Source organism: Salvelinus sp. IW2-2015, unplaced genomic scaffold (genome assembly GCF_002910315.2).
Source record: "Salvelinus sp. IW2-2015 unplaced genomic scaffold, ASM291031v2 Un_scaffold2571, whole genome shotgun sequence".
Classification (NCBI taxonomy): domain Eukaryota; kingdom Metazoa; phylum Chordata; class Actinopteri; order Salmoniformes; family Salmonidae; genus Salvelinus; species Salvelinus sp. IW2-2015.
This window is the reverse complement of record NW_019943881.1, coordinates 128,916-135,700: the sequence shown is the minus strand read 5'-3', so window position 1 is coordinate 135,700 and position 6,785 is coordinate 128,916.

Below are 6,785 nucleotides of genomic sequence, written 5' to 3'. Positions count from 1 at the left end.
CTAATGCTACCACTTATGCTAACATTATTACTTTAAAACTTACTAATGCTACCACTATGTACATTATTACTTTAAAACATTACTAAATGTACCACATAATACATTATTACTTTAAAACATTACTAATGCTACCCATATGCTACATTATTACTTTAAACATTACTAATGCTACCACTACGCACATTATACTTTAACATTACTAAATGCTACCACTATGGCTACAGTAATACTACTTCCACTACGCTACATTACTATGTACAACATTACTAGTGCTACTGCTAACCACTATGCTCCATCACAATCTTACAACATTACTACTGCTACAGTACCATTACGCTAGCAATACTTACCTTACAGCATTGCTACTGCTACCACTGCACAACATTGCTTCTTTACAAAATTATTACTGAACTGGATACCAGCACGGACACATTGCTACTTTACACACTTACTACTGCTACTGTTACCATTTACCACATGCTTCTTTACAAAATTACTACTGCAACTGCTACCAATATGCTACATTACTACTTTACAAAATTACTACTGCAACTGATACCCAGCCACGACAACATTGCTACTTTACAACATTACTACTGCACTGTACCATTACACATTGCTTCTTTACAAACTTACTACTGCAACTGCTACCAATATCTACATTAACTACTTTACACCATTACTACTGCTACCACTACGCTACATTACTACTTTACAACATTACTACGGCTGCGGTTACCATTACCACATTTGCTACTTTACACCATTACTACTGCTACCACTACGCTACATTACTATTTTACAACATTACTGCTGCTACAACAACACTACATTAATACTTTAACTTTACTACTTAACTACTGCTATGCTTCCAAGGCCTTCCTACTGCCTATGCCTTCCAAGGGCCTTCTTACTGCTATGCCTTCCAAGGCCTTCCTACTGCTATGCCTTCCAAGGCCTTCCTACTGCTATGCCTTCCAAGGCCTTCCTACTGCTATTGCCTTCCAAGGCCTTCCTGCTGCTATGCCTTCCAAGGCCTTCCTACTGCTATGCCTTCCAAGGCCTTCCTACTGCTATGCCTTCCAAGGCCTTCCTGCTGCTATGCCTTCCAAGGCCTTCCTACTGCTATGCCTTCCAAGGCCTTCCTGCTGCTATGCCTTCCAAGGCCTTCTGCTGCTATGCCTTCCAAGGCCTTCCTACTGCTATGCCTTCCAAGGCCTTCCTACTGCTATGCCTTCCAAGGCCTTCCTACTGCTATGCCTTCCAAGGCCTTCCTACTGCTATGCCTTCCAAGCCTTCTCTGCTATGGCCTTCCAAGGCTCCTTGCGCTATGCCTTCCAAGGCCTTCTACTTGCTATGCCTTCCAAGGCCTTCCTACTGCTATGCCTTCCAAGGCCTTCCTACTGCTATGCCTTCCAAGGCCTCCTACTGCTATGCTTCCAAGGCGCTTCCTACTGCTATGCCTTCCAAGGCCTTCCTACTGCTATGCCTTCCAAGGCCTTCCTACTGCTATGCCTTCCAAGCCTTCCTACTGCTATGCCTTCCAAGGCCCATTCCTACTGCTATGCCTTCCAAGGCCTTCTACTGCTATGCCTATCAAGGCCTTCCTACTGCTATCCTTCCAAGGCCTTCCTACTGCTATGCTTCCAAGGCCTTCCTACTGCTATGCCTTCCAAGGCCTTCCTACTGCTATGCCTTCCAAGGCTTCCTACTGCTATGCTTCCAAGCCTTCCTACTGCTATGCCTCCAAGGCCTTCCTACTGCTATGCCTTCCAAGGCCTTCCTGCTGCTATGCCTTCCAAGGCTTCCTACTGCTATGCCTTCCAAGGCCTTCCTACTGCTATGCCTTCAAGGCCTTCCTGCTGCTATGCTTCCAAGGCCTTCCTGCTGCTATGCCTTCCAAGGCCTTCCTGCTGCTATGCCTTCCAAGGCCTTCCTACTGCTATGGCCTTCCAAGGCCTTCCTACTGCTATGCTTCCAAGCCTTCCTGCTCTATCCTTCCAAGGCCTTCCTACTGCTATGCCTTCCAAGGCCTTCCTGCTGCTATGCCTTCCAAGGCCTTCCTACTGCTATGCCTTACAAGGCCTTCCTGCTACTATGCCTTCCAAGGGCCTTCCTACTGCTGATGCCTTCAAGGCCTTCCTACTGCTATGCCTTCCAAGCCTTCCTACTGCTATGCCTTCCAAGGCCTTCCTACTGCTATGGCCTTTCCAAGGCCTCCTGCTGCTATTGCTTCCAAGGCCTTTCCCTTGCTGCAGCTGCTATGCCTTCCAAGGCCTTCCATGGCTGGATCCCTGCCCAGTCATGTGAAATCCATCGATTATGGCGTTATTTATTTATTTAATTTGACTGACTTCCTTATATTAACTGTAACTCATTAAAATCTTTGAAATTGTTACATGTTGCGTATATATTTTTCATCATTGTACACAGGGCATTCGGAAATTCAGACCCCTTGACTTTTTCCACATTTTCCTACGTTACAGCCTTATTCTAAAATGTATTAAATTACTATTTCTCTCATCAATCTACACACCATAGCCCATAAAGACAAAGCCAAAACCGGTTATTAGAAATGTTAGCGAATTTATTATAAAAAATATATATATATACCTTAAGTATGCAGACATTTTGCTATGAGACTCGAAATTGAGCTCCTGTTTCCATTGATCATCCTTGAGATGTTTCTACAACTCCTGTGGTAAATTGATTGGACATGATTTGGAAAAGGCACACACCTGTCTATATAAGGTCTATATAAGGTCCCACAGTCAGTGGTGTAAAGTACTTAAGAAAAATACTTTTAAGCACTACTTAAGTCGGTTTTTGGGGTATCTGTACTTCACTTTACTATTATTATTTTTGACAACTTTTACTTTTACTCCACTACATTCCTAAAGAAAATAATGTACTTTTTACTCCTTACATTTTCCCTAACACCCAAAAGTACTCGTTACATTTTGAATGCTTAAGTAGGACAGGAAAATTGTCTAATTAACGCATTTATCAAGAGAACATCCCTCGTCATCCCTATTGCCTCTGACCTGGCAGACTCACTAAACACAAAATGCTTTGTTTGTAAATTGTGTCTGAGTGTTGAACTGTGCCCCTGGCTATCCGTAAATTTAAAAAACAAGAAAATCATGTTGTCTGGTTTTCTTAATATAAGACATTATAAATGATATATACTTTTACTTTTGATACTTAAGTACATTTAAAACCAAATCAGGCCTTTATGGTAGAGTAGCCAGAGGGAAGCCACTCCTCAGTAAACGGTACATGACAGCCCCTTGGAGTTTGCCAAAAGGCACCTAAAGGACTTTCAGACGTTGAGAAAAAAGATTCTCTGGTCTGATGAAACCAAGATTGAACTCTTGGCCTGAATGCCAAGCGTCACGTCTGGAGGAAACTTGGTACAATCCCTACGGTGAAGCATGGTGGTGGCAGCATCACGCTGTGGGGATTTTTTTCAGCGGCAGGGACTGGGAGACTAGTCAGGATCGAGGGAAAGATGAACAGAGCAAAGTACAGAGAGATCCTTGATGAAAACCTACTCCAGAGTGTTCAGGACCTCAGACTGGGGCGAAGGTTCACCTTCCAACAGGACAATGACCCTAAGCACACAGCCATAACAACGCAGAAGTGGTTTGGGGACAAGTCTCTGAATATCCTTGATTGGCCCAGCCAGAGCCCGGGCTTGAACCTGATCAAACATCTCTGGAGAGACCTGAAAATAGCTGTGCAGCGACGCTCCCCATCCAACCTGACAGAGCTATAGAGGATCTGCAGAGAAGAATGGGAGAAACTCCCCAAATATTACTTTTTTTATTTAACCTTTATTTTACTAGGCAAGCCAGTTAAGAACAAATTCTTATTTTACAATGACAGCCAAACCCTTCCCTAACCAAGTCGATGCTGAGCCAATTGTGCGCCGCCCTACGATCACTGCCAGTTGTGATGCAGCCCGGGATCGAACACGGGTCTGTAGTGAAGCCTCTAGCACTGAGATGCAGTGCCTTAGACCGCTGAGCCACTCAGGAGCCCCCCAAATACAGGTGGGCCAAACTTGTAAAGACATACCCAAGAACACTCGAGGCTGTAATCGCTGCCAAATGTTCTTCAACAAAGTACTGAAGGGTCTGAAAAAAATAAAAAATAAAATGTTTTTTCTTTGTCATTATGGGGTATTGTGTGTAGATTGATGAGGGGAAAAAACTATTTCATACATTTTAGAATAAGGCTGTAACGTAACAAAATGTGGAAAAAGTCAAGGAGTCTGAATACTTTCCGAATGCACTGTACATAATGTAGGTACTGCATTGTATACGAACACAGATTCTAAATATTTATTCAGATATTTGAAACCTGCAGGATTATTTTCTTCCTGCAATGAAACAGGTCAAATTCAAATCCGACATCTGTACTGCTACTGCAAAGCAACATTTAAATACTAACAGTGAATAATGTGGAGTTTTATTTCTTTAAATCTTCTGATCTATCTTTGGAAAGATTAAAGCGTCCTGCAGGGAAAACAGCATCGGGTCACAGAGGGCTTTACCCAGATTAAGATGAACAATCTCTGGTAAATACAGGAATAAATTCCCTGGATTTACACAGATTTATCTTCAAATCATATATTCTAGAAGAGAAGATGAACTGTAAGGTTCAGAAAGCCCTTGTGGTCAAATATGATTATTATTTGAGCAGGCTCTGTTGTGTGTCAGTCGATTGTTGTGATGCGTGTCTCTCAGTATTATAAAATAACACAAACACTTGACTTTCATCTGAACAGGCCGATCATTAAGGATTACATCCAAGGGTTAAATCTTGTTCAAATCCATTAAATTAAAATAATTGTATTAATTACTATTTGTGTCATCCATGCATGTCTTTAGAAGAGGGTTAACAGCCATCCTTATCTCATTGGTGTTGCTGGAAGATATTGCCCCAGAACCTGTAAATAACTCATCCATGCATCTGCAGTGCAACCCACAAAGAGGATGTTGAAGCATCTAGACCCATTAACACTGAAGCTGTTCTGAGACATGACCCATTAACACTGAAGCTGTTCTGAGACATGACCCGCATTACACTTCAGGAGCACTCAGTACTCATGAAAAGCACCAATGGACCATACAACACCAGCATGAGACACACACTCGTACACAGAGCAATAACTATGGACACAGACGACAATGAAACACATGAGAGAGCAAGCTGTTCTGAGAGAACTGAACCCATTAAACCACCTGAGAAATCGTTCAGAAGACATGACCACATTAAAACACTGAGCGAAGCTGAGCTCGAAGATATGACATTACACACTGCACTGTTCATCGTGACATGAAATCCAATTAAACATAACTACAGAGCGAAATCGTCGGACAAGATATGACCATTTAACACTGAAGCTGCTCTATGTACATGACTCATATAACACGAAGTCTGTTCAGTACATTGACCCATTCAAAGCCAATTGTACTGTTCTGACGATACCTCTTGAACCCACAATATAACACTAGAACTCGTTCTAACATGACCCCATCAACTACTGAAGCTTGCCCCTTCTTCTTGAGATATATTGCACCCACAATTTTAACACTGAATGCAGTCTTGCATACAGACCCTATAACCAACTTCGATGCTGTCTCGACATATGACCTATTACACAACGAACTGTTCGAAGACATACCAATTAACACTAGATAGGCTTTCTAGAGACATTTACCTCATTAACAACTATAAGCGCTCGTTTCTCTGATGTAATCGATCCATCTACCACTGAATCTGTTCCGAGATTATGACCCCACTAACACTCGAAGCTGTTCGAAGATATGATTCAACAAGAAACACTGATAAGCTTTTCTCGACAAAATGACCCCACTTAACACTTGAATTGCTGTCCTGCATACACTCGTCACTCGCAATTACACACCTGCGAAGTCTTGTAACTCGAGATATGTACCCATCAACACTAGAAGCTGTCGTGACATGACCATTAACACTGAAGCTTCTGACATACCATTACACGCAAGCTTCTCTGGAGATATGACCCATTAACACTGAAGCTGTTCTGAGAATGACCCATTAACACTGAAGCTGTTCTGAGATATACCCATTAACACTGAAGCTGTTCTGAGACATGACCATTAACACTGCAAGCTTCTGAATATGACCCATTAACACTGAAGCTGTTCTGAGATATGACCCATTAACACTGAAGCTGTTCTGAGACATGACCCATTAACACTGAAGCTTTCGAGATATGACCATAACACTGAAAGCTGTTCTGTGACATGACCCATTAACACTGAAGCTGTCTGAGATCTATGACCTCATTAACACTAGAAGCTGTTCTGAGATATGAACATTCACACTGAAGCTTAACTGAACTGTACCCATTAACACTGAAGCTGTTCTGAGACATGACCCATTAACACTGAAGCTGTTCTGAGATAATGACCCATTAACACTGAAGCTGTTCTGTGACATGACCCTTAACACTGAAGCTGTTCTGAGACATGACCCATTAACACTGAAGCTGTTCTGAGATATGGACCCATTAAACTGAAGCTTTTCTGACATGACCCATTAACCACTGAAGCTGTTCTGAGACATGACCATTAACACTGAAGCTGTTCTGAGATATGACCCATTAACACTGAAGCTGTTCTAGAATGACCATTAACACTGAAGCTGTTCTGAAATGACCCATTAACAGCTGAAGCGTTCTGAGATATGACCCATTAACACTGAAGCGTTCTGTACATGACCCATTAACACTG